Genomic DNA, 25231 nt, shown 5'->3' with positions numbered 1-25231 from the left:
AATGGCTGGGAAATCCAGTGTGCCCTGAAGCCCCTTTTTCCAAAAGGAAGAGAACACAGGGCACCCCTGGGAGACATGCTGAACCCCATAATCAATGTGTCACTACCAAATGGGCAGGAGAACAAGCACTTTTGAGAAAATAAGATAGCCTTGTTCAGAATCTTCTTCATCTACTTTTAAACGAACACCCCGTGAGAACTCTTAGAGGCTTCAAGGTATCAATTTAATGAATTTTCTCTCATTTTGCCCTTTTCCCATCTTAACCTCCCCAGGTTCTAGGCAGTACTGGACCTTCCCCTCCTCGCCCCCCAAATGATGCAGGATCTTACTGGGATTGTGAATGGTTTCATTGCAGTACTCTAACCAGTCTTTCAGACTCAAATTGTCGCCAGTGTGACTTAGATAAATATAATCCAAACAGTGAACTTCAGTGCCAGTAAAACAACATTGCAAGATGTCCTCTTTCAGTTCAGACACCCACTCACAATGTTTCTATGCCCCTGTCCTGTCCTGCCCCACACAAGTCCTTTTGTCAACTGAGCAAGCAGGAAATCATTCAGTACAATTAACTTCTTTGAAGCATCTTCCTTTCTAGATGGTATCATTAGCATGTCCTACCACATGAAAAATCTTATCTATAAGAAAGAAAAACTAAAAAGGCCAATTTGTAATTCTTCACTTTACTCAAGAATTATTACAGGGGCCACACGATAGCTCTGAGCATATGTAGGTAGAACACATGTCTAACCGCACAAGAGGCTCTAGGTTCGAGCCCCTGTACTGTGTGTGAGTACCACAAACAGCACCAAAGAAACTTGAGTGATGAAGCCATGTGTGATGCCTCTCCCTTTCTGTCTCTCTTCCCTTCTCCCTTTCTCTAAGTATAAAAAAAGTGGGGTAGGGGGGAGTTGGGCAGTGGTGCACAGAGTATGTGCACACATTATCATGTGTGAAGACCCAGGTTCAAGCCCCTGTTCCCCACCTGTGGGGGGGCACTTAATGTTCACCAGCAGTGAAGCAGGTCTGCAGGTGTCTCCTTCCATGTCTACCTCTCCCTCCCATTTTAATTTCTATCTGTCTTATCAACTAAACAAGGAGAAGGAGAAGAAAGGAAAGAAAAAGAAAACGGGAGCTAGGGAGGCAGGTTAGCAACACTGCACATGAGCAAGGCCCTTGGTTCATTCCTCAGTGCCACAGAAAAGATATTCTTTAAGGTAGAGCTCACCTCTCCTCCAAAATAGGCATCTTTTAAGTTAAAGGATAATTATCTTGAAAGCTTGTTTTCTATGAAGTGGATGCTCCAGTGACATTTCTGAAAGCCAACGGACACCTGTTTTCAGATAAATGGCAGCCTGGCCCCTCCTGGGAAGCTGTCTAGATCCTAGCGGGCAGCAGGCTGAACCTTACAGCCATGGCCCACCTGGCAGCTGGTGAGACACTACTCCTAGGACAAGAGCCATGACTCCCATCACAGCTCATACAATTTCCTTTTCACTGAATATTAGGGCCTGGGTTCAAATTAAAGATCATCTGTACAGTGGCTGCCTGCCATTCTCCACCTTCAGAGTAGTACCTCTTCTTTATCTCTAGCTTTGTGAAGCACAGAGATAAGGTTCCCTTGGCAAAACACAACAAGAAGGTCTGTCAGCATTGTTCTGGGTGTGATGCAAGACTCTAAGAGACATGATAGCAGAGAGGAAGGCACTGGATAACAGATGTGGACACTTCCAAGGCTAACACTGGCATGGCCTGAAATTGACAAAGTCCACACATTTCTGGAAGCTGTGGGGTAGTGGAACCATTTTCTGGGTAATCTCAAGTAAACTGCCTTGTCTAATGGGGGATATTATAATAACCACATCCCACTAAATATATGTAATCATCCACTCATTCATCCCATGAACATTTACTGAGCAGTCAGGAAGAGCTAGAAAGTGGGCACTTACTAAGAAATAATCCATTAATGATGTTCAAAGACCTGTAAATGCACAGATTTACTTGTAAAGACAGAGACAACCAAGACAGGGAAAGTAACGGGGACTAACATGAAGGTGTCTGTGCCTGGTCATTTTATATAGTAAGCCCTCCCTTAATTCTCATAATTGATCTCTGCTTATTTTCAACCTTAGATGAAGAAGAATGCAAGTGGTTACATAACTTGTTAAGGTAGAAGCAAAGTCAGTCTTTGAACTAGTGTCTGAAAAATATGCTGTAAACTGTCTATCCTCCTTCCCAGTTTTTATAAACAGAGGAAACAGTCACAGAACAGAGGACAACACTGCTCTAATGATTGTGATTCTTTGGTCAAATTCATGTTTTGTTTTGTTTTTCCAGCATAATTAGTCTCTTGTAAATAGTTAGCAACTGAGATAGCCCAGCCATCTTTTTTTTTTTTTAATTTTCAATTACTAAATGCTATTCCTGTCTGCACTGTATGGTAGTGATTCTGATCACACACAATGACACAGTCAGATGATATGGAAAGCCTACCCCAGAGAGAAGGCTGAGTGGCATTTTCTCTACTTTAAATAGCAGAGCACCACTGATCTGACTTTTCCCCATGACTGCTGTTAGTGACAAGCCATACATCAACTCTAAAGCTGTGTCTGTACTAAAAATCAATGTCTACAGACATAATATGAAGAAATTATGAGGGAGTCGGGTGGTAGCGCAGTGGGTTAAGCACACGTGGCGCAAAGCACAAGGACCAGTGTAAGGATCCTGGTTCCAGCCTTCAGCTCCCCACCTGCAGGGGAGTCGCTTCACAGGCAGTGAAATAGGTCTGTAGGTGTCTATCTTTCTCTCCCCCTGTCTTCCCCTCCTCTCTCCATTTCTCTCTGCCCTATCCAACAATGATGACATCAACAAAAATAATAACTACAACAACAATAAAAAACAAGGGCAACAAAAGGGAAAATAAACAAAAATTAAAAAAAAGAAATTATGAAATAAGAGGTACTACTTAGGTAATAGGACTTTATTTCAAATCTATAAAAATATAAGAAAATCTACATGCTTATAAGCTGTCCTTTACCACCTCCCTGGCCACTCTGAACAGATTTAAGAATATTTTCACAGGAGTCGGGCAGTAGCACAGTGGGTTAAGTGCACACAGCGCAAAGCACAAGGACCGGCGTAAGGATCTTGGTTCGATCCCCTGGCTCCCCACATGTAGGGGAGTCACTTCACAGGTGGTGAAGCAGGTCTGCAGGTGTCTATCTCTCCCCCTCTCCATCTTCCCCATCTCTCTCCATTTCTCTCTGTCCAAGCCAACAACAATGACATCAATAACAACAACAGTAATAACTACAACAATAAGGGCAACAAAAGGGAATAAATAAATATTTTTTTAAAAGAATATTTTCATCTTTATGTCTGAGCTGTTAAATGCAAGGCATATTCTTTTTTTTTTCATGTTATTCTGTGCCTGAGATGGAACCTCACGGGCTTTACCACTGATCTACATTCCTGGCCATAAGTTATTTTCTCTCAAAGACACACACACACACACACACACACACACACACACACACAAAAGTCCAGGAGGCAAAACAGAGGGAAAAGAGCTAAGTTTTCTTTTTCTTTTCTTTTCCTTTCTTTTCTTTTTGCCTCCAGAGATATTGCTGGGGATTGGTGCCTGCACTAGAATCCACTGCTCGTGGTGGCCATTTTTCCCATTTTTTATTGGATAGGACAGAGAGAAATTGAAAGGAGAGGGGAGAGAGATAAAGATAAGACACCACTTGTGAAGCGACCCTCCTGCAGGTTAGAAGCCAGGGGCTCAAACTGGGATCATTGTGTGGCTCCTTGTGCTTACCCCATTGTCTGCTACTGCCTGGCCCTCACAAGAGGAAAGTTTTAGACATTTGGTAGATGAAGGACCTATATCACTCTCACACTCACACCTCCACTTCCACCTGGAATAAAGTCACCATGGAAAGGAGATGGTGATCTGCTTAAGTGAACCACCTCCTTGGGTGTAAGGCAATTAACTGTGTACTTAATTCTTTAATCAACATCATGCATACACTAGTGATGGAAATGGGAGGACTCTCTGAAATGGACACACCTGTACTATATGACCACTTTCAGATCATCTCAGGGTTTGCAGTCCTTCTTGCATAAATCAAGAATGCAGAAGAGGTCAGAGAATCCATAATTACCTCCGAGGGTTATTTCTCTTCTGCAGGCAGCACAGGGAGAGAATGCAGCACCGGTCAGATTTTCCTTATCAACTGCCGTTATTCATGTACCAAGCTTTCCCTGGGCGTATGGAGCTGTGGTGTCACATTCCTACCTTTTCTATCTGTAGAGGGTACAGAGGGATTATGGAAATACCGGATCCAGAAATGAAGCAGACTTGTGAAAAGTGACACTGGGGATTCTAGAAATGGGTGAAGCACTAGAGCTCTGTCAGCAGTCGTGCTCTCTCCTCTTGGTTCTTTGCTCCCAGCACGTTTATTGCAGGTAGAACCTGCTCAACTATGGAAAAAGATGAATTCACTCCCTTTATGATCATTTCCTCAGAGCAAAGCATATGTTTGTGAAAAGTGTGATTTGCAGCAGTCAGGAGAGAAATGCAGCCAAGTTATTTCTCACTGCAAAAGCCTTTTAAAGGTAAAACAGGGGAGAGCAATTGCACAGAAACTGGAAGAGGAAATTAAAAGGTAGGCTAAATTTCTTTAAGAAGCTCTCTAAAACCTCTATTAGCCAGTGAAATTGTCCTCCAAGGGAATGTATTCAAAACTTAAAGGGATGAATCCCAAGATACTGTGAAAGAACTGTGAAGTTGCAGAAGCTGGTCTGCTCTGGTCTGCCTGGACAGGTCATTTTCCAGGACTAATTTATAGTTTTCATTCCCTTTGGTGTGTTTCCCTCAAGGATTAGTTTTTATTTTAGTGCTTTTATAGGTTTTCTACATGTGTAAATCCTGATGGTATGGTTTCAAAATCAGACTGTCTTCCTCCTATAGAATTTTCTCCTACTCACAACAATTTCTGGAGCTATGAAAGACCATAGGGGTGAAATTAATTTTTTTTGTCTGTGTGTGTTGTTTGATTACCTTTCAGGGTGAATTCCTTACAGCTTATCTGTCAGATTCACTCTTGGACTCTCAACTACTCTTAAGAGGACATCAACATATTGCACCAAAGTAAAAGACTCTGGGGTGGTTGGGGGGAGAAAACAGGTCTTTCAGAGGACCTGGTGGGGGTTGTATTATATGGAAAACTGAGAAATGTTATGCATGTACAAACTATTATAATTACTGTTGAATGTAAAACATTAATTCCCCAATAAAGAAATTAAACAAAGAAAAAAGAGATAGCAAAAAGAGAGAGAGAGAGAGAGAGAGAGAGAGGGCATTAGACTGTTTAACATGCTCAGTAGCATATGGGTAACTGAGGAACTAATGACTTTATGACTTCAACTTCACTTTTTACTAACAGACCTCACAATGTGTATTTTATATGGCTCAAAGAACCTGCACCATGTTCCGGGAAACAGAAGATGCACTCATGTCTGACTGTTTGGAAGACAGAATTTTCTCTGGCTAGCAAACTGACTTAGCAACTTTGGATCTCCTTTTCACAATGATGATATCAAATCTTGAGTTATAAAAGCCTTCTACGAGAGCAACTGAAGATGTGGACTCATTTAAAAAAATGTCCCACATCACTTAGTAGAGAAATGCAAATTAAAACCACATTGTGATTCCATCTTACTACCTGTGAGAATGACCTGCATCAACAAAACAGGAAAAAACAAAAATTGTTGTAGTTATTATTGTTGTTACTGATGTCATCATTGGTGGATAGGACAGAGAGAAATGGAGAGAGGAGGGGAAGACAGAGAGGGGGAGAAAAAGATAGACACCTGTAGACCTGCTTCACCACCTGTGAAGGGACTCCCGTGAAGGTGGGGAGCTGGGGGCTCGAATCGGGATCCTTATGCCGGTCCTTGCGCTTTGCGCCACCTGCGCTTAACCCACTGCGCTACCGCCCAACTTCCTATTTAGGATTTCTTTCTAGTGTTTTATTTTCTTACTTCCTCTGAACTGGGCTTTGAGAGGAAAGAAAGTATTATCAATTACAGTTATTACAAATAATTTTATCAGAATAGAACTAGTGAAAGACAAAACTTTGCTGGGGTGTGTTCCTACTGCATTTTCACACACTGATAACCATCCTGAACAACAAAAATCTGATATTTACAAAGATAACCCCTGGCAATGCAAGAACTACAAGGCTCAAGGAGACATTAACGTGTCTTAGCAATAATAGTTTCTAAAACTACACAGGGCTTGGGAAATTGTCCTTTTATAGGTAAGGCAATTAAGGCCCAAAATAAAAAATAAAGTGACTTGCCTTAGGTTACTGAGCGCTAAATGGCTGAGTTCGGATTCAAAGCCAGATATTACCTATGAGTCCAATACTTCTTTCCAGACCCTTTTTGTTTATGCTAACCTATTTTCTGTAAAACTATCTGCTGTCAATATCTAAGTGATATTTGCAAGGCAAGTTCTCCTGGGGCTCAATCCACCTGAAGTTTGAAAGTCTACTATTGAATCCCAATGTCTTGATTCCTGGAGCTTAAATCAGGTAGTTTACATTTTCCTCTGGCTTAGAACGTGGAAATAGCAAGTGCTCACAAGCCAAGTAATGTTTACTTTCTCATCAACTTTTGCTTAATGAACCCACATCATTTTAGCAGACACCAAAAGAGGCTATGTACATCCTTTTGTCAAGCACTGGTGCTCTGCTAAAAGAAGCTTTCTCAGCTGGTGCTACTGTTACCATTGCTAACTTCTTGTTATCAATCAAGGCTAAACCCTGGGTTGTAAAACATTCTTTTAAGGCTCTCACCTCAGAAAATATCCAAGCAGTGAAAAGTGGCTGTGGTTTTCCATCTGTCCAAAGATATTAAAGCGATTCGTGCACATTTAAAGCCCTCAAGCACATTTCTCAGCCCCTGATGTATAATATATCTGGCCTTGCTACCTGAATGCAAATGTCCACTCCCAGCATCTGTCAAAGGGAAAATTCTGGCCCATTTGTCTGTTGCTAAATGTAGGCTTTTTGACTATCACTGAGGATTCTAGGACAAAGGCCTGATTTAGAATTCTCTTTCTTCTCCAATAATCCTTAGCAGGAGTCAAGTTTGCTTTAGTTAAGCTTGGACAACATTGTTAACAAGCTTATTCTGTCCAGGACAATAAATATTCCATGTATTTTTTAGAACTTTCATCTTTTTTTTTTCTACTAGCAGTCTAACTAGTCATTTTCTTTAAACAAAGGATCATGACTTTTCTTTCTGAATAATTTAAAAGAGGTGTTTAGAAAAATAAATGAATGCTCTGAAACAGCACTGTTTTTCTTGCATTCTTATTTTTGAGAAGCTATTAACAAGCAGGAAGAAGAAAATAGCTTTCTGTTTCGCTCATTCTGAGGTATTAACATTAACAGGGTATTAAAGGTTTTGGTTAACTGATATTCTGCACTAATGTCAATAATAATTTTTCTTGCCAACTTCCACCCATCATCAGTGCATGGCGACTGAACTGCGTCCTTCACACCTAAGAATCTTTATCTGCTTCTCATTCTTTGCTTTCTTGGCAATAGGTACCACATGCTTGTCAGCAAATATTTAAGCCCCCCTCCCCCACAGGTCTCCAGTAAATATTAAACCAAACAGAAAGGAGTGAGATCACATATTCATTCCTTAGACCCTGGTAGTTTGAATAAACTTGTGATAAGTGGCAGCACAAATCCTCTTGACTCACACAACAGTCTTCTAAGCCTTTTCTAGGAATCTGTCCTAGACTGAAACCTCTCAGACTGATTTTGAAGATCCAACTACCATGTCTCATCAAACTTACACATGAAGAATCCACATTCTGCCTGTCTTTCATTATTTTTTTAAAATTTATTTATTTATTTTCCCTTTTGTTGCCCTTTTAAAAATTGTTCTTGTAGTTATTATTGTTGTTATCAATGTCGTTGTTGTTAGATAGGACAGAGAGAAATGGAGAGAGGAGGGGAAGACAGAGGGGGAGAGAAAGATAGACCTGCTTTACCGCCTGTGAAGCAATTCCCCTGCAGGTGGGGATCCAGGGGCTTGAACTGGGATGCTTATGCTGGTCCTTGTGATTCGCGCCATGTACGCTTAACCTGCTGCACTACCACCTGACTCCCAAGTCTTGCATTCTTAGTAACGTTTGCCTAATAGAAGGCTATTTTTCTGTTGGGCAATTCTCACTAGACTTTATTTACTCTTCCAAAGTAGAGAGGTCATTGGGCTATCTATCACTGTTTTTAAAAAGAAATGTAAGTGGGAGTCGGGCGGTAGCACAGCGGGTTAAGCGCATGTGAGGCAAAGTGCAAGGATCGGAGTGAGGATCCTGGTGCGAGCCCCCGGCACAAGTGGTGAAGCAGGTCTGCAGGTGTCTATCTTTCTCTCCCCCTCCTCTCTCCATTTCTCTATGTCCTATCCAACAATGATGGCATAAATAATAATTACAACAATAAAACAACAAGGGCAACAAAAGGAAATAAATATTAAGAAAAAAGAAAAGAAAAAGAAATGTAAGTATGACTGAAGATCTGACCGTGGGGGCTCCCTGATCAGCAGCAATCAGGAAGAAGGGGACAATCACATCATACTTGCCGAGGGGAGCGGTAGTTCTCGGTTTGGGTGAGGAAGAACAGGTTCTCAATACAACAGCAGCAAACTCAAATGTTTATTATTATAAAGCATCTTTCTGAAAACTATGGAGAGTCCTTGAATAAATAAAAATGGAAATACCTTAGAATCCAGCAATATCACTCAAAAGCACTTATCCAAAGGACATGCAAACACAAATCAAGAGGGATGAATGCACCCCTATATTCATAGCTTCAAATCCACAATAGCCAAGGAGTGGAAACAAACTCAACGTCCAACAACAGAGAGCTAGATAAAAAAGATATGGAATACAGACTCAGTAGACTACTACTCTGCAATTGAAAAAAAGATTGTGTCCTTTGGGACAAAATGAATGGAACTGGAGGTGACTATGAAGGGGCTAAGACAACTATTGACTGGTTCTACTCATACGTGGAGTATGGAGAATTTTAAACACATGAACTTACAGAGAAAAGTATACAACAGTTTCTAAGGACTTTATGAGAACTATAATGAGGACAGATAAGGTTGGGGCACACAGCTTTTCTAGCAAGTGTGGTGTAGAACTGTGTATACCTCTTATCTTAGAGTCTTGTAAGCCATTATGAAATCACTAATAAAATTGTAAAGGTTAAAAAAACTTTCTATGTGAAAGAAAAAAATTAGCAGCCTAGTTGGGAGCCTATAAATTAATCTTAGGAAATAATTCAAATTTGTGATTGGAAATCAACTACTGACCGATTTGCCACTTGGTGATGAAAACAATTTTGCTTTTGCTATGAGAGCCTAAGAATAACCACAGTTCCTGTAGTCAGGAAAGGTAACTAGTAAGTCTTAGGTGATGGGGTGAGTGTGTTCCTAGGCAGAAGTTCAGACACAACTGTGCCCATTTGATCACTCTGCTCTGTAATGCATGATTTATACCTCCGGTGGCACTCGGGACTGCCACTGCTCTCACCAACATTTGATTTCTGTACCACATGCTTTGTCTCTGCTTACATAAGTTTTGCCAAAAAAACATGGGTTCACTGTGACCTTAGGGAACGGACAGCATCTCTTAGCATGTTTCAGAGAATAGCAAGTAATTTATTTCACTCTGCATATTAATTAGGGACACCAGAGAACAACCACCAGACAGGGGTTAAACATCTTTCCCTTGAATTTCATGTGCCTTCTAAGGTAGTACAAAGATATTTTGAGAACGGAGGTATTCATTTCAGTGATGAACTTGTACTTGAGAATAAGCTGACATACTTTCCAAGAATGGAGAACTAGGCTAGAAGCCAAAGGCACTGAGTAATTTCCCACTCCTAGGTGATTTTTAAAAAACTCTCTTGAACTGCAATCTCCCACTCTTCCCAAATGTTTTTTTTAAATGTTTTAGGGGATTCTGAGATAGTTTTTTTCGTAAAGCACTTTCCTTGATGTGTGTAGGGCTCCAGTGTTTGATAACCAGCAACACAAACGGGGGCACTATGGACAGTCCCAGAGGTAAACTTTGCAGAGGGTGCAGCAATGCTACGGTTTTCTCCTTGCACCTGGCTCTCCATCACCCATTTCCTTTCCCTTTCTCTCTAAAGAAATAAATGAGTTCACATGGCAGAGATACAGCACTTGAGCAAGGCCTGAAGTCCTTCCACCCATTCCACATGAAACAGTGTTTTTAGTGCCCACATGCAATGACAGAGGAGTTCCTTATATCTTATTACTGAAAATAGGTAAAAAGCTACATATATATAACTGTTTTGAATTTATAAATTCAGAAATTTTATTTAGCTTTAGAAAATCTATTCAGAAAATAAAAATATTTAACTGATCAAAACAGCAACACTACAGGTGGGACAAAAGTAACACACACACACAATCTTCAGTCTACAGACATCTCTTGAGGAGTCCAATGATTCTAGAACTTGTGGTAATAACTACAGATGCCTCAGGACTTGGCCACAAAACTGGGAATACTCTCTCTAAACTTTCTCTAAATTAATTTCTCTAAATCCTAAATAATTCATCCAAATTAGTCTCTCAAGCTTTATGACTCATAACAATAGTCTCTCGTTTATTTTGCATTCGGTTATGCTGTGAACATCCACATCCTGATTATTGTGAAATGAATTGCCAAAATAATGACCGCAAACACACTGAGTCAAATCATGACTCTGCTCAACAGAATTATGAAGAACACAAGAGCACATTGTGCAGGCTTCTCTGCCAGCTCTCTGTACTTGTCACTTCTCTTGTCTGCACTGGGGAAGAGTCTGGTCTTCTGCAGGGTGGCAGTTAGTAAGAGCAGCAGCTGAGAGGCTCAAGGTTACTTCAAAGCTGTCGAACCCCTAGGCAGAGAACCCCAGCTGAGTCAGGTATAAAACCATTCCATTTGAAATCAGACAGTCTGTGATATCCTTGAACAGAACCTGACTGCTCCTCTACCACCTTCACAGATCGTGGCATAGCCCTCCTGCAAAAGCTGACTCCAGGTTTCAAGCACATCTTGGATATATTCTAGCTTATTGATGCTTCCAGTTCTTTTACTCTTAGTTACATGACCAAAACACAGAATCTTTGAATATATGACAGCAGATCATAACTATTCTCATGAAAAGACAATGAGTTTTCTGTCTTCATAACAGCAGAACACCTTCATTTCTGGATAAAGTCATATCAATTAGAATGACAGTCCGGGAAGTTGGGTGGTAGCACAGCAGATTAAGTGCACATGGCACAAAGCACAAGGACCGGTGTAAGGATCCCAGCTGGAGTCCCTGGCTCCCCACCTGCAGGGGAATCACTTCACAGGCGGTGAAGCAGGTCTGCAGGTGTCTTCCTCTCCCCCTCTGTCTTCCCCTCCTCTCTCCATTTCTCTCTGTCCTATCCAACAACAATGACATCAATAACAACAACAACTACAACGACAATAAAAAAAAAGCAAGGGCAAGAAAAAGGAAAACAAACAAACAAATAAACAGAATGGTAGTCCGATGATTTTTCCATTTCCATTTCTATTTATTTCTTCCAAACATCTTTGAACACAGGTTCACTTGTCCACTACAACAATAATAAGTAAATTTTGGGTGTATAAAGCCTTAAAAGTAGAATATATTGTCATATATTCTTAGGAAAAAAAAGGTGATTATAGAGTTTGGTTGTGAAATGTATTAGAATTTTTACTAAGTGACTAGATATGAATTCATTTCTTTTCTGTCCTTTGAACTGTGTGGCTCACTCACTCCTGAGTTTGAAGAAATTCATTTAGAATCTCTTTATCCAAAGAAACAGTCTGAATTTTCAGGGTTGGGGAGATAGCATAATGGTTATGCAGACTTTCATGCCTGGGACTCCAAGGTCCCAGATTCAATCTCCAGCACTAACAAAAGCAGAGCTGAGCAGTGTTCTGGTAAAAAAAAAAAGTCTGAGGTTTCACTTATTCATTCAATCTTACCATCATTAGAGACAAGAGTGCTTCTTTGTGCCTTTTTTCTTCTATTCTCTAAATTAATAATAATTGTGACCTGCCTCTGTTGTTGGTCATTATGCCAGGTCCTCTGCATTGCTTGATGCTGTGGTCTATTTACATAGTTATTGTTTTGCCTGATACCCGCCCTGCCTGCAGGGTATTGGTTTAATCCCCACTGGTTAGAACCTTCGCAACAGCTGCTATGGAAGCTTGCTACCTTTGCATAGTCTTTTTTTGCTCCACCCCCTCTCCTAGCCATTTCCTTTTCCCACTTGCCACTTCCCGTTAAAGAGATATATAAAAGGTGTTGTATCTGATCAATAAAGAAAATTGCATTGTGTTCCCGCTCAGCCACGTGTTCCAGAGTCTCTCTCTCCGGTGGCACTAGCCCAGCACTCTTTGCTATCAGAAAATTAGACATTTCCTCAACTGAATTAAAGATTCCTTTTAAAAAATTTTATTATTTTTTATTTTTTTTTGTCACCAGGGTTATCACTGGGGCTTGATACCTGTACAGCTTCAAAATGTTCTTGGTAGAATTTTCTTTCCCTTTCTCTTTTGATAGAGGGTGAGAGGAAGACAGATGAGGGAGAAAGACAAGGTGAGCCACCTGCAGCACTGCTCCTCTGCTAGCAAAGCTTCCTTCTTCAGGTGGGGGTCAAGGGCTTGAACCTAGATCCCCATGAATGATAATGTATACACACACCTGGTCTCAAAGATTTTTATTTTATTTTAACAAAATTTTTTTAACTTTTTCCCCTTTTGTTGACCTTGTTTATCATCATCATTGTTATTGTTATTGCTATTGTTGGATAGGACAGAGAGAAACAGAAAGAGGAGGGGAAGACACAGAGGGGGAGAGAAAGATAGACACCTGCACACCTGCTTCACAACAGGTGAACAACAATAATAACCACAACAAGGCTACAACAACAAGGGCAATGACATGGGGAAAAGATGGCCTCCAGGAGCAGTGGATTCATGGTACAGGCACTGAGGCCCAGCAATAACCCTGGAGGCAAAAAGAAAAATGTGACATCTCTAGACTTTGTCTATAGTTTCTTGAAAATAATGCAAAAGTGTAGGTAAGTCCTGGAAAAAGAGAGCAAGCCCCCAAAGGTTCACCACTCTTAAGCCAAAAGGCCCCACCTACCTCTGCAACCACTTGCATTTCTGGGTGGTCCTTCTCTCCCTCAACAGTACAATGAGTTGTTTTCTGCTTCAAAAGAAGTAATTTTTCCCTTGCTCTTTGGAAGGCCTTTAAGGAAAATAAAGCTTATGAAATAGCAATCTGAAAAAAGTTAAGTCTGTCTATGGCTTGGGAGGTGACACAGTGGATGAGGTGTTGGATTCTCAGGAGTGCCCCGAGTTTTAGCCTCAGCATAATGCATCAAAGTGATGCCCTGGTTCTCTCCTTCTCCTCTCTTACACAATAAAATAAATTAAAAAAAATATTTATTTCCTTTTGTTGCCCTTGTTGTTTTATTGTTGTAGTTATTGATGTCATCATTGTTGGATAGGACAGAGAGAAATGGAAAGAGGAGGGGAAGACAGAGAAGGGGAGAGAAAGATAGACACCTGCAGACCTGCTTCACCGCCTGTGAAGCGATTCCCCTGCAGGTGGGGAGCCGGGGGCTTGAACCGGGATCCTTATGGCGGTCCTTGTGCTTTGCACCACGTGCGCTTAACAAGCTGTGCTACCACCCGACTCTTAATAAAAATACAGTTTTTAGAGTTAAGACAGCACAAGGGGTCCGGGTGGTGGTGCACCTGGTTGAGCACACAGGTTATAGTACGCAAGGACCTGGGTTCGAGCCCCTGGTCCCCACCTGCAGGGGGAAAGCTTCACAAAGTGGTGAAGCAGGGCTGCAGGCGTCTCTCCGTCTCTCTCCTTCTATCTCCCCCTTCCCTCTGAGTTTATGGCTGTCTCTATCCAATAAATTAAGATAATTAAAAAAAAATTTTTTAAAAAAAGACTGCTCAAAAAACCTCCAAACTAACATGGGGCTGGTATTTGAAGACACCTACTCACACTGACTATATCAAGTATTATTCCTAATTTGGGGTTTGGGAGGCTCTCTTGATCTCTGTAACTATGTCATTTCTCTCTTGTGTAATACAAAGTTCAATGCCAATGTGATACTTACTGGTCTTATTAGCATTGAAATGAAGTTGGATCTCTCATAAGATCATAAGGATTTATGAGGGACGACACTACTGACGCTGAGTCTCAGTACCTGGAACCAAGTGCAGTAAGTACATGGCGAGCTCTCACTGGGGAACTTGGGGAGCTGGGTCCAAACTCAGTTCTGTTTTTATCTCCATACAATGTGAAGTACCTGGTGACTCATGGCTGCTTTATAATGCTCTCCTTTAAGATGGTCAACAATCATACTATAAGCCTTAGCCCCTGATGCCAATAAAATGGGAGGAGGAAGGAATAGAGCAAGAACACTTTAAAGTAAACTTTATATATCATAAAAAAGCAGAATAACTGGGGTTGGGCAGTAGTGTAGCTAGTTAAGCACACATGGAGCGAAGTGCAAGGACCGGTATAAGGATCCTGGTTCAAGCCCCCGGCTCCCCACCTGCAGTGGAGTTGCTCCAAAAGTGGTGAAGCAGGTCTGCCGGTGTCTGTCTTTCTCTCCCCCTCTGTCTTCTCCTCCTCTCTCGACTTCTCTGTCCTATCCAACAACAACAACAGCAACAGCAATAACAACATCAACAATAACAACAACGACGAAGAATAAGGGCAACAAAAGGGGGAAAAATAGCCTCCAGGAAGAGTGGATTCGTGGTGCAGGTACCAAGCCTCAGCAATAACCCTGGAGGGGGAAAAAATAAAATAAAATAAAATAAAATAAAAAGATTAGCAGATTTTTAAAATAAAGCATACACACACACACACACACACACACACACCTCATATTATTTTAATGAAAGAGACACAGAGACACAGAGAGAAAGACCAGAGCACTGCTCAGCTTTGGTTTATGGTGGTGCTGGGAATTGAACCTGGGATCTTCCATAGCCTCAGGCATGAACATTTTTTCTCATAGCCATTATGTTGTCTCTCCAGCCTGAGTGGTTCTTCTTTTTCCTATATTTACTACTTGCTGAAATCTAGTGATTTGCATTTACTATTTTGCTTTTAAACTCTCAAAATCTTGTCAAATGCATGTTACCCCCACCTCCCTCTCAGTAGGAAACTAAGATTTTAAAGTTTAAACAGCTTGCCCAAGGTCACTGGGCTAATAACCTGGGAGAGAAAGATTCAGCCTCCTGCTTGATCACATTGCCTTGCGTTCTGTCCCTTCCACCAGCTGAATTACATGTCAGGGAGTCATGTAGGGTTTCTTGTATAAACTCCAAAGCAGGAGCGACTGACTTACTTGGGAAACAGTGGGGACTGGGCTATGACTAGTGAAGAGCTCCCAATTAGTTCAGTGGGATTTGGTTATTTGTGTGGATTTCTTTACTCTGTGCCCTCCCTTCCTACAAAGCTTATACTTGCCTTGCCTAGTATATGGAATTCTACTTAGTTTTGACTAGCCAGTGCTTCACCCATGCATGATTTCACTGCTCTAGCTGAGTTTTTGTTTTTTTTTTTTTTTCAATTCAGACAGACCCAAGGAGAGAGACAGAAAGAGAAACACTACAGCACCTTTCACACAGTGCCTGGGCCAGAATCTGGACCATATGCACAGCAAGGTATATACCCTACCCAGTGAGCTATATTTCCAGTCCTGGATTTGTTTAAGTGGAGGCTGACACTCAGACACTAAGAAGCACTTTTCCTTTCCTTGTAAAACAGGAAGTCAGCTCCAATGTACTAATTTACGGCACTGTGCTATAGATGTTGCCAAATGTGTGAGGAGCTTGACTTTGCAAATTCAGAAAGAGAACACCTGAGGGTTAGTTTGTCATCAGCACCTGGATAATATATCTTCACTGGCTCTCAGAAAGCTGGTTTGCATAAAATACCATGAGCAGAGTAAGTTAAGCTGCTAAATCTGACAACTACCTGGAAGAGGTTGTGATTAAGGGCTTCCTCCTTAGAACTGATTTCACTCCACACATTTCCAAGATCAGTGCTGCTTCCTTCTTCTAATTCACAAAAGTAACTTCCCTGGGGCAGCACTGTCAATAGGCATAAAAAGGTCAGAGTGACATTAAGTAGCTAATGGCTGGATGTAGGAGGGAACTGGAAGTCAAGTTGAAGTTGCAAATTCAGCTCCCTCCCTCCCTGCAGGAAGAGTGCCAGGTGACTGCTCTGTTCACATTTTGCCACATGCCACATTAGTGGTCTCAGAGGGGAGAGGGGCCCACATTAACTGGGGTTCTTTGCTCAAAGTCACATACACCTATCTGTTGCCCCCTGCCCCCTGGCAACTACTTCCTAACACTTAAGGAGCCCTGTTCAAACAGGGAAATTACAATTTGTACACACCCAGATGACTGTCACATGCAACTACCTCACACCCTATCAGACATATGGTGCCACACCATTGCCCTCAGGTGGGGGGGGGGTGCAAGGGTGGGGGTGAGCTTTGTGAGCCATGGAGCACATGGGACTAGGGTTCTACCTAACACTGACAGGGTGAGCTGGAGGGAAGGGGCCTAGCCTTAAGTCCACTTGAGTCTCAGGTTCCTCTACCCCAAATGGAGGTGACAATAATAGTGATGACTTAAGCAGGCTGCCAGGGTCATGGAGTGATCAACGTATACTGTACCCAGCACAGCACATGTCATATCAGGATTTTCATTAGCGGAGACATAAAAATGAAAAAAAAAAAAGTGTGTGGTGCTAGGACAACAATAGAAATTTCAGGGGGAAATTTTGCTACAAAACACCTGACAGATGTCAAGACACAGCATAAAGCCAGATCAGTCACTTCTCTGCTCACAGGCTCCCAATAGCTTTCCCTGTTCCTGAGATGAACACCAAAGTCCTCCAAGGTCCGCTCTATGAGGTCTGAACAACCCCCTTTAACTTGTAACCTGGTCTCATACTAATGACCTCCCCACAAATAACCCCCCTTTCCACCTTCGGCTCCATCCACACTCATCTCTAGCTCTCTTTCCTTTTTTTTTTTTTAACAATTTAATTAATTAATTAACTAATTAATGTATTTATTTATTTTGCCTCTAGGGTTATTGCTGGGGCTCAGTGCCTGCACCACGAATCCACTGCTTCTGGAGGCTATTTTTCCCCCTTTTATTGCCCTTGTTCTTTAATGTTGTGGTGGTTATTATTGTTGTTGTTGTTATTGCTGTTGTTACTGGATTGGACAGAGAGAAATGGAGAGAGGAGGGGAAGACAGAGAGCAGAAGAGAAACATAGACACCAGCAGACCTGCTTCACCACTTGTGAAGCAACCCCCTGCAAGTGGGGAACCGGGGGTTTGGAACAGGATCCTTACTCAGGTCCTTGTGTTTGGTGCCATCTGGCTCACTTTCTATCCAGCCTATTCTGTATCAATCACCCCCACACAACCTCATCTTCCTGATTCTGATCTAATACCTCCTCCTCCTCCATGAAGGCCACCGAGGCATGCCACCATGCCCAGATTCTCCCCATACTCCTGACTCCTATAATGACTCTGCTAGCAGCCCCTTCCCAGGACCCCTTGTGATTCAAATAATTCAGGAAACTTCTATCATAGTAGACTGTTTATGAGGTAGTAAATCAACACATTCATTTAATTTCTTTCTCTCCACATCTTTGCAAAAAGAATCTTAGGGTTTCAGTGGAAAGGAATTTCCCTGAGTAATACAACTCACTGCCAAGTCTTCTAGAAGAAACTAAAGCATTTTTTTTTTTGGCATAAAGAATTAGTATGACGAAGACACAAACACTAGCACACAATACAAAGTACTAGTTACAAAGCAAGTGCAGATGCTCTGACAATGGCAGTGGCCATCTGAGTTCCAACACCCAGTGGTCATGACTAATGAGGAAATCCTCAGTAACAGAAGGAACAATTCTGGAGGTAAGAACAGAAAACCAACCTCAAAAATAAATTGCTGAATCACTCAATTCTTCTGCTACTAAGACACTTCACAGGAATCTCCATGAGCTTAGAGGATTGTCAGGAATAGGACAGGGGACACATTTCACACATGTCTTGAGAGAGAGAAATTCCTGCAACTGAGGTCAGGCTGCAGGGCTCCGCCAGTGGCAGTGTTGATTGTCCCCATCTAATTTTAGATGCTACTCTGACCACTGTGGAGCTTGCTTTCTGTTGGGTGAGTCCCAGCTCAAACAACAGATTTTTCATCTCTCTGACTGCAGGTCACATTAGCTCGTGAATGAGCTGCTATTTGGGTCAGCTAAAAGTCTCTGTCCAATTGAATGTGCTTTTTATCCCTGGTGTTCATGCTCTATATATCAAGATTTTAGACTGTCACTGGGTGAGGAAGAGATAAAAGAGATAAAAGACTCATATCAGGAGCCTAGGAGATAGCTTACCTAGTAGAGCACAGGTTTTGTTGTGCCTGAGGTCCTGAGTTCAATCCCTGATACCACATGAGAGCACCATGAATAGTGGCAAGGGAACTCCAGGCTGGTGGAATGGTGGTGTGGTGTCTCTCCCTCTCTAAGAAGAATAAACTTTAGGCGGGGGAGGGTGCTCAGTAGTAGTGAGGATGTGTAAGGCCCTGTGTTTACTTCCTGACACTGAAAGAAAATTCATGACAGTAGTTGAAAGGACTATGTATTTAAAGTTGAAAGATTCAACTTACTTGGAAATTTTACTTCTCTCTCTCTCTTTCTCTCTCTTTTACCAGATGACTGCTCAGCTCTGCCTTAAGGTGGTATGGAGGATTGAACCTGGGAAATTAGAGCCTCAGGCATGAGAGTCTTTTTGCATAACCATTATGCTATACCCCCCACCCTACTTCCCTTATTCTTGATGGATTTGCTTTTAAACTGAACTACTATCACGTAATTGTCAATAGTTGTTTTACAAATTCTTTCATAGAGTTTGACATTTTGCAAGCCAAAAAATATTGTTTAATTTTACTTTTGCTTGTTTTTTTCCTTCCCCAGGGGGTTCTAGGAAAACAATGTGCTATTTATTTAAACAGACCATTCCTAGCTTAAATGACCACAGAACATGATGAGAAGCACTAAGGAGAGCAATTTGCTGTGAGGAATCAGTTATTTCTAACACTAAACTTAAGTTGAGGAGTAAAAATCTGAAAGTCAGAAAAAGCAGGGAGCACTGTAAAGTGATTCAGAAGCCCTCACTAGATTCTAGAACTGAGATGACTATCAAGAGAAGGAGATGATTCTATTGATCAATCAATATTCTTTTGTCAAAATCCAGAACTCTTAAACTCCCAGAGGAGGGTATGAAGTCTTTACCCAGCAGGCCTGCCACACTGCAGAAGCTAGAAATATCTGTTGAATGAACTTGTGAATGAAGCTTCCCTCAATCAGGTGAATAATTTCACTGGATGAACACTGATCTTCAGGGCTACTGCTTATTATCTGAGTACTCCAATTTTAAAACTGTAGGTATATTCAAAGAACATTTAATTTCATGTTGTCAAGAAATAAACCTTGTATCTATGGTGCTTTGGCTTAATTGATCCCAGATGACTCTGAACTAGAAATGCTGTGCACAGCACCCACAGCGCAATAATGCTTTCAAATATAAAGTAGTAACATTCTACATTTCAAATATTGATGTCTACATGGAATCCTCTTGAATACCCACCCCCCAAATGACTGGATAAAGAAACTGTGGGGTAGATAATAAATGGAATACTCCTCAGCCATTAGGAAAGATGAAATGAGGCCTTCGGGGGTAGAATAGAGGGAGCTGGGAGTGTTTGTGCTAAGTGAAGTAAGTCAGAAAGTGAAAGATAATTACTGGATGCTTTCACTATGTTTGTAACATAAATAAATAATCTGGAAAAATGCAGCAAAACCTTTTGGGAGGGAAAGAAAGGGGTGAGAGGTACGAGTTGAGTCATTTTGATAGAGAACACTAGAACTTTGGTGGTGGGTGTGGTGAGCTGTTTTAAAGCGTTGCCCCTTAACTTCCATAATATTACAAACCAATAATGCATCAATTAAAAGAATGTTCCAAAGCCAGGGAGATAGCACAGCATGTTTAAATAGATACACTCAACCCCCTCTTCTGACTCCATCTCTCTCTTCTTCCTCCCCTTTGAGCACAAGCCCCTACTTTCAAAGGTGGGGGTTTTTGGTAAGATTTCAAAGGATGGGTGTCCAGAAAAAAATACACATGGTCCATTTGACTGGTCTTGAGTTTCTCCTGAGGTTAAGCTCCTTGGTGAGGGCTGAAGCTATGCAGAGAAAATTATTGCTATAGCTTTGACATCAGTATATGGTAACTGCATATTTGAAAATTTTCAGGCCTGGGAAGCTCAAAAGGGTTATTTTTCCTTAAGTGACCGGGCTACTGAATCTCACAGAGTTTCAAGCCAAGTCTTCCTCCACTGCTCTGATTCTGGGTCCTCTGTCCTGACAGCTGTTGCTTTCCACTTTCATGAGGCAGCTCAACCTTCCCTAAACTCCCATCAGAGAGACCACAGCTTATGCCAGGTACTCCAAGCCTTCATTCTGTTTGCTCTTCTTTCTATTCCCAGGCAATCCCAAACCAAAGCTGTTTTTTTCTTTTCTTTTCCTTTCATTTTCTCTATGTTTTGGAACAGCAAAAAGCAGAATCAGTCCTGTGCATCTACTGTTCTTTGTGGGGAGAGATGCATCTGGAATTGCATCTTTCCGAGGGAGCAGGATGAAGGAATGACTTTTGGGTTTGGGGATGGACTGTGACCCTGACAGTCACTACTCCAGGTTAGACATGCCCCTTCAAAGTGAGTTTCAGGGATACTTCAAAAAGAAGGAAGAAAGTGGGACTATGCTGCTGCCTCAGTACTGTCTGTATCCTTAGAGCCCATTCTGGGATCAATGCTTATTTAAATGCAGTCTCCCCTCCCTGCCTGCTCTCTGGTGCGTCTAGACAGGAGTTCCTTGGTGAGCAACTGTTTATTTGGCCAGCCACTTGTTTTTCCTTCTCCTTTCCTCCTTTCCATGGATTAACCTCTAGCAACATAAAAATTGCCTCCAGGTAATTACCTACCTGGATTTCAAGGCATTTGTAAAATGCCTCTTCCCTCTCACAAGACTGGGGCTCTCTGAGTACGAGGAGGGAAGATGTCAATATAGGTTTGGGGACTTCCAGGCTTCCTCTTCTCAGACATGCTCTCACTCATCTTGACCTCATGGGCTCACTAGCTCTAGGAATATCTCTCGAAGCTAGGTCAGGGGCATCTTGTTTTTATAGTCATGTCTCAAAGCAACCTTTCATTGGGACAGGAGGAGTTCTTATTCTTCACAGATACAAACCCTCTTGGGGCCTGAAACTCATTCTAGGAGTATGGTCAACCAATGGGGGAGGGGGAAACCAGTTAAAGGTGACTAAATTAGTCTTCCTTCTCAAAGGGAGTGACCCCTCAATGTATGATTGGGAGCTTGGAATATGACTTTCCTCCTCCTTGGCCTCCTCCTCTGTGTATATAATCGCATGCCTCTGCCCTTTCAGACTGCTAATGTTTTGCTTTTGATTGGAATGTCCTCATCAATCAAAATGATTCACTTCTAGCACCAGTTCCTAGTGTCTTCACCTGAGATTCATGGACAAGGATTTTTATTAAAAATGAAATCTGCCAACCCATGTTCTCTTAGGCATTTTGTGATGCTTCCATCAAGATGGAAGTTGGCACTCCAGATAAACATTTCATTCTGACTCCTAAGACTGATAATCATTGGTTCCCTTCCTATCCAATTCAATCCTTTTCCTTCCACAGTAAGAGGTCTTCAAAGACCCAGCTTCATTCCCTCTTCCTCCCTCCCTCCCTTTCTGACTCTGTCTCTCTCATTTTGCATCCTCAGTGTATTTTGTAGATTTATGCTTATAACCACATCTTGCACTTCTCTTTTCTTGTACAGGGGCTGTCACAGTATTGAGAAGTTTGTACCAGTGTAATAAATCATTATTACTTGACTGGTTACAAACCACACAGCAAGCTGTCAGCAACATCTTCCTAGCTCTGCATTTTAGAAAAATCAGGCAACTTAACCATTCATTCCAGCCTACAAGAACAACAAAGTCCTACTTTTAGGGTAACCCCAAAATAGTACGGAGTGTGAGAGTGTGTTTTAAACACAGGATGAATTATTTGTGTGATTAGAAGATGCATTTTCAATCGTGAACTGTAGAGTATCAGATAGCATGGTGAGCATATACTTCTACCTATAACACAAATCTCCTGTTTCCTTCACTCTCTCTTATCTACACAGGAGCTCAGTAGTCTACATTTTCAATGGACAAATGCACTGGAACCAGGTGTGCCTAAAACAAACAAAAACTCCTTCTAAATGCATTTCTTGGATTTAGGCCACCGTCACAAAAATCACTACTCTTCTGTGTGACTCCCCTGGCTGCTGTTAAAGCTTTGTTTTCAAATATAAAAGCAGATTTGAGCACTGCTTCTGGTGAGTGGTGTAGATGGGATTTAAATAATAAAGCAGTTGAGACTGAAAGGGGACCTTTAGAAATGGCTAGATAGGGGATACTTCAGATTGGGAGAGGAAAAAAGAAGCAAAAATTCACAAGCAAGCATATTCAAGATGGCATCCTGCCTTTGCACTAGGTTTACAAATCTGTCAGCTTTCCAAACCCAAGCCAAGTATTTGGGTGAAAGCAACATTCCAATGACAGATGAGCAGAAACGGAACTTGAGGTACCAGAATACAACTTAACTAAAAGAAAAGATGAGATTTTTATTTTTTATTACAATGTGGCTGGAACTGGAGGACATCATGCAAAATGAAGTCAGTCAGAACAAGAGGGGAAAATACTGGGTAATTTCATTTATAAGTGGGATTTAAGAAATAAAGCGGGAGATGGATGGTGGTGTAGCTGGTTAAGCCAAGGACCGGCATAAGGATTCCAGTTTGATCCCCACTCCCACTCTCCACCTGTAGGGGGTTCGCTTCACAGGGAGTGAAGCAGGTCTGCAGGTGTCTGTCTTTCTCTTCCCCTTTCTGTCTTTTCCTCTCTAGATTTCTCTCTATCCTATCCAGTAACAACGACAGTAATAATAACAATAACGATGATAAACAACAAGGGCAACAAAAGGATAAAAAATAATAAAAAGAAATAAAGCAAGACAGAATGAAAAATCATGGACTAGCCCAGAAATTCTAAGGACTCAAGGGGTGGGGGATAGGCAGAAGTAGAAAAAAAGGCTGAGGACCTTCTGTCCTATGGTGCTGACATTTTTGTGGTGGGTGACATGTACTGACAACTATTTGGGGGGAAATCTAAAACTGTATCACTGTGACAACAACTTGTTAAAAAGCATTTCCTCAATAAAATTCAGAAGTGTTTTTGAGGCTGGTTGGTAGTTACCTGGCTGAGTGTATACGGTCCTGGGGTTCAAGTCCTTGGTCCCTACCTCCAGGGGCAAGCTGCAAGAGTGGTGAAGCAGTGCTGCAGGTCTTGAGGTCTCTGTCATTCTCTCTTTTCTCCCTCTCTCCTCTTATTTCTCCCTTCCCTTTCAATTTCTATCTCTATCCAATAAACAAACAAACATATTTTTTAAGTGTTTGAGCAAGCAACTGACATCCAAACTAGGTCATTTCCCTCTTCAGAACACAGTCTTCAGGGTATCAGGGTTAGATCAGATCTTTAAACCTATATAGAACCACATCTGTCTCACTCATTCATCAGGGGTACAGGAAGGATGAGTGACAGGGATGAAAGGAAACTTCTGAAAGAAGGAAATGCACATTATAGGCTTGTATCATCTGAATCTATGCTAAAACTATACTATGTAAAATGATCCTACTTTACAGGCAAAGAAGTTCCATTCTGTTGTTCTTTCTTCCCATTATTTCAGACCAGAAACTTGGTAGAAACTGAAATGTGCCCTATTTACAAGGTTCCCAGGTCATGGGGATACTAGTTCTAAACAAACTAGAGAGTATAAGAACAACTATCAAATAAATAAATTAATTAACAGTTATCAACTTGGACTTTGAAAGGCATTCTATAAATACACAGTCTACCTGTTTGTTTCGTGCACTAGGAAAAGCACACAAAAAGGAAAGTCACATGAAATATGATCTAATGGCTCCCCATCAACATCTTTTCCAATTATTCTGGGTAACTGAACATTTGCATAAATGATACAAAACACATGAAATATAGGTTATGACCACTTTCTCCATCTATTTTAACTAGCGGATTTATGCCTCTCAGAATATGCTAGAAAAAGGGGTTTGTAATTTTCCTTTGGGAGCATTTATCTCTCTTGCCTGACCTCCATTTAACCTTGATGTTTAAAATACGCAGTGCCAATCTAGTGTCCTCCTGTCCACTTGAAAGCGAGCTCAGTAAGGACAATGTAATAAATTAAAACTAAGTTATAAAATTGTCCTGTGAGTATACAATGAGATTTGTCTTCTTCCTTTGAAAATCATCATGAAAGCAGATGACATATTTGTTAATGTTCCTTGTCAAAAATAAAACTGTAACATTGAAGCACCACTATCTTAAATATCAACCACCTTCTCTTAAAGATGCATAGTAACCATGGAATGGGAAAATAGGAAAAGACAAGTGATTGGAGCAGTGATGAAGGAGACACATAATGAAATGAGAGGCAAGACTGGTCAGGTATCCCCTGGCCAGTACTCTATAGCTAAGCATCGGCTGTGTAGGACTCATCACCAAGGGTGGTCACTGCGTACCTCCCAAGTCAAGTCTACTGTTTCATGGACATCATCTCAGTGTCCCTCACAACTGGAGGAGTTAAGGTCAAGTATCCACTGACACTGTTGTCTAAAGATACCAGCAACCACTCACCAAACTTAACAGTGACTGGTAGTATCACATGGGAGACATATGTACTTTTCAAATTACCCAGATGCAGTCTTACTCTATATAAAAACAAGTATTTCTAAAACCCACAAACCAAGTCATCAAAATTATTCAAATTGAATTAACAAAGAATTCACAGTATATCTATGAAAACCCAGGTAAAGTGCTTCAGTCCTTTTAAAACATGTGGTTA

General features: G+C 41.3%; 1 protein-coding gene and 1 long non-coding RNA gene across 9 annotated transcripts in view; one reads left to right on the top strand and one right to left on the bottom strand.

Annotated features, from left to right (window-relative positions):
• The window catches only part of CELF2 (CUGBP Elav-like family member 2), a 554881-nt gene that overhangs the window by 235609 nt on the left and 294041 nt on the right, over positions 1–25231 (bottom strand). The gene's annotated exons all lie outside the window — the stretch shown is intronic.
• On the top strand, positions 19463–22634 carry LOC132539013 (uncharacterized). Its single transcript, XR_009550324.1, has 2 exons — positions 19463–19633; positions 22452–22634. It is a non-coding gene; the product is annotated as an uncharacterized LOC132539013 (long non-coding RNA).

This window comes from Erinaceus europaeus, chromosome 6 (genome assembly GCF_950295315.1).
Source record: "Erinaceus europaeus chromosome 6, mEriEur2.1, whole genome shotgun sequence".
NCBI lineage: Eukaryota > Metazoa > Chordata > Mammalia > Eulipotyphla > Erinaceidae > Erinaceus > Erinaceus europaeus.
This window is presented reverse-complemented; position numbering and strand designations above follow the sequence as displayed.